Consider the following 4,022-nt stretch of genomic DNA (forward strand, 5'->3'; position numbering starts at 1 on the left):
TCCCAAATCCTTTGTGCTCCACATAGTTATCCCCCACTCTCTCCTAAATGCTAGCAACCACTGTTTTTTAAAAACTTATCTGCATAGGTTTGCCTTTTCCAGAATGTCATATAGTTGGAATCATACAATATGTACCATTTTCAGATTGGTTTCTTTCACTGGGTAATATATATTTAAGCTTCTTGAATGTGTTTTTAGGGCTTGATAGCTCATTTCTTTTTAGCGCTGAATTATATTCCATTATCTGGATGTGTCACAGTTTGTTCATCCATTTGCCTACTGAAGTACATCCTGGTTGCTTCAGAAGTTATGGCAATTTTTAATAAAAGTGCTGTAAACATTCATATGCAGGTTTTTGTGTGGACACAAATTTTCAGCTCATTTGGGTAAATACCAAGGAGCATGGCTGCTGGGTTACAAGGTTAGAATAGGTTTAATTTTGTAAGAAACTCTCAAACTGTCTTCCAAAGTGGTTGTACGGTTTTGAATTCCCACCAACAATGAAAGGAGAGTTCCTGTTGATACACATCTTTGCAGGCATTTGGTATTGCTAGTGTTCTGGATTTTGGCCATCCTGATGGGTGTATAGTGGTATCTCATTTTTTAAATTTGTATTTCTCTAATAACATACAATATGGAGCATGAAAAATTGGATTTTAAAAAGATCCAGCTATATACTGTTACATGAATCCCAGTTTAAATGTAAAGGTACATGTAGGTTAAAAATAAAAATATGGGAAAAGATATATCAAGCTACTAAAAATCAAAACAGGGTTGTAATGGATATATTAATATCAGATAAAGCAGATTTCATAATAAAATATATTGCCAAGGATAAGATTTATAAGAAGATCATCTATATTTATGATTGCCTGTGCCGTTCTTAGTCGCTCAGTCATGTCTGACTCTGCGACTCCATGGACTGTAGCCTACCAGGCTCCTCTATCCATGGGAATTCTCCAGGCAAGAATACTGGAGTAGGTTTCCATGCCTTCTTCCAGGGGATCTTCCCAACCCAGGTATTGAACCCAAGTCTCCCGCATTGCAGGCGGATTCTTTACCATAAGGCCAATTCATCAAGAGGGCATAAAAATTCTAGATGTTTATACATCTATGAATGGAATTTAGAAATATATGAAAGAAAGGAAAATCCACAATTAGGGTCAGAGATTTTAAGTCTTTTCTCTCCCCAGTTGAACGAGTTGACAAAAAAAATCAGTAAGTGTATAGAATACTTGAAAATGCTGTCACTCAAATTCATCTAATTAATATATTTTTTAAGTTGTATTGCAGTATAATTTATTTACAATGTTGTGTTAATTTCAGGTGTACAGCAAAGTGACTCTGTTATACAAATACGTGTATCTATTAGATTCTTTCCTCATTAGGCCATTATAGAGTATTGAGTAGACTTTCCTATACAATAGGTTCTTATTAGCTATCTATTTTATATATAGTAGTATGTATGTGTCAATCCCAATCTTCCAATTTATCCCTCTTCTCCTTACCTCCCCCCAGTAACTATAAGTTTATTTTATACATATGTAACTCTATTCAGTTTTGTAGATAAGTTCATTGTCTTATCTTGTTATAGATTCCACATATAAGCCGTATCATGATATTTGTCTTTTTCTTACTTCACTCAGTATGATCATTTCTAGGTTCATCCATGTTGCTGTAAATGGCATTATTTTTTTCTTTTTTAAAGGCTAAATAATATTCCATTTTATGTGTGTACCACATCTTCTTTATCCATTTCTCTGTTGATGGACATTTAGATTGCTTCCATGTCCTGGCTATTGTAAATAGTGCTACAATGGACACTGGGGTGCATGTATCTTTTCAAATTATGTTTTTCTCTGGATTTATGCCTATGACTTGGATTGCTGGATCATGTGGTAATTCAATTTTATTTTTTAAGGAACCTCCATACTGTGCTCTATTTTAAGGACACAATCCCCAACAACAACAACAACAAAATATTGTTTTCATATGTACATGAAAATTTATCATGATAGACAATATTCTGGGCCATAAACACATCTTACAAATAAAAGGATTCATATCACCTAAAGGGTTTTCCTGAAGGACAATGAAATTAAATTAGATGTAAATAACAGGAATGTATCTGCAAAATTCCCCAAATATTTGCAAATGACATAGCATACTCTTCAATAACATATGGGTGAAAGAAAAAAAAGTTTAGAAAGTAATTAAAACAATGAAAAGTAAAGTACAACTTATTAAAATTTGTAGGATGCATTTAAAGCAGTCTTTAAAAGCCAATTTATAGCACAAAATGCTTATAATTTTTAAAGTCAGAATTAAGTTTAATATATATTAACAAGAGCAAACCCAAATACAATTAAAACTGAAATAGCAGGAGAAAGTAAATATGGGAAAGTGTAGAAGTCACTGAAGTAGACAACAACAACCAAAAAAAGGACAGGAAATTAAACAGATCAAATCTGATCTTTAAGAATATAAATGCAATTGATAAGCCTCTATCCAAAATAATTAGAGAAATAAAAAAGAGAATGCATGAATTATCAATATTAGGAAAGAGAAAATTACTGTTCATTATATCACAAACATTAAAAATTTATGTCAATATTCAATAACTTTATTCTAGTCAATGGGCATTTATGCAACAGAAATAATCAAGAAAATGGAATTTTAAATACCATTTCCAATAGCAAAAATACCACTTATTCAAGCATAAAAAGAATTGTATAAGGGAGATGTGACAAAAATTGAGCAACTCTTTACTTGGAAACATTAAGACATTGCTGAGAACAATTAAAGAGGACCTAGATAAATGGAATATATAATTGTACATTTATATGGAAATAAAATTTTCAAATAGCCAAGCAATTTTAAGAAAGAAAAATGAAACTGAAGGTATCACAGGCTGTGATTTCAAACTATACTACAAAGCTACATTCATCAAAATACTACAATACTGGCACAAAAGCAGACATATAGATAAATGGAACAGAATAGAGAGCCAAGAAATAAAGCCACAGTTATACGGGCAATTAAACTATGACAAAGGAGGTAAGAATATATGATGGGGAAAAGTCAGCCTTTTCAATAAATGGTGTTGAGAACATTGAAGAACTACATGTGAAAGAATCAAACTGGTTAATTTTCTCACATCACATACAAAAATAAACTCAAAATGGATTACAGATTTAAATGTAAGACCTGAAACCATAAAACTTTTAAGAAAGACATTGGCAGTACAGTTTTTAATATCATTCTTAGCAGTATTTTTTTGGATACGTCACCTGAGGCAAAGGAAACAAAAGCAAAAATAAACAATTGGAACCACATGAAACTAGAAAGGTTTTGCATGGTGAAGGAAACTATCAACAAATGAAAAGGCAGCCTGCTCAATTGGAGGGAGGAGATATTTGCAAACAATATATTGAATATGGGGTAAATATACAAAAATATATAAAAGACTGATACAACTCAACATCAAAAAAAGAAAGAAAAAAGAAAACCCTAACAACTCAATTAAAAATAGGCAGAGGAACTGAATAAATACTTTTCCAAAGATGGCCAAGGAACATATGAAAAGATGCTCAATATCACTAACTGTCAGGGGAATACAAGTCAAAAAGATGATGAGATATGACCTCATACTTGTCAGAATGATAACCATCAAAAAACAACAAATAAGCGTTGGCAAGGATGTGGAGAAAAGAAAGGACTCCTTGTGGACTTTGGCGGAAATGTAAACTGGTGCAGCCAATGCAGTACAAAGTTTCCTCAAAAAAATTAAAAATAAAACTATCATATCATCCAGTAATCCCATTTCTGGGTATTTTTCCAGAGAAAACAAAAAAAATAATTTGAAAAGAACCCTATGTCCATTGGAGCATTATTTACAATGGCAAAGATATGGTAACAACCTAGATGCTCATCAACAGATGAACTGATAAAGTACCTGTGGTATATTTACAATGGAATATTCAGCCACTAAAAAATTGCCAACGGATGTTGGCAACTTGATC

The sequence above is a fragment of the Budorcas taxicolor genome, chromosome X (assembly GCF_023091745.1).
Source record: "Budorcas taxicolor isolate Tak-1 chromosome X, Takin1.1, whole genome shotgun sequence".
NCBI classification, from domain to species: Eukaryota; Metazoa; Chordata; class Mammalia; order Artiodactyla; family Bovidae; genus Budorcas; species Budorcas taxicolor.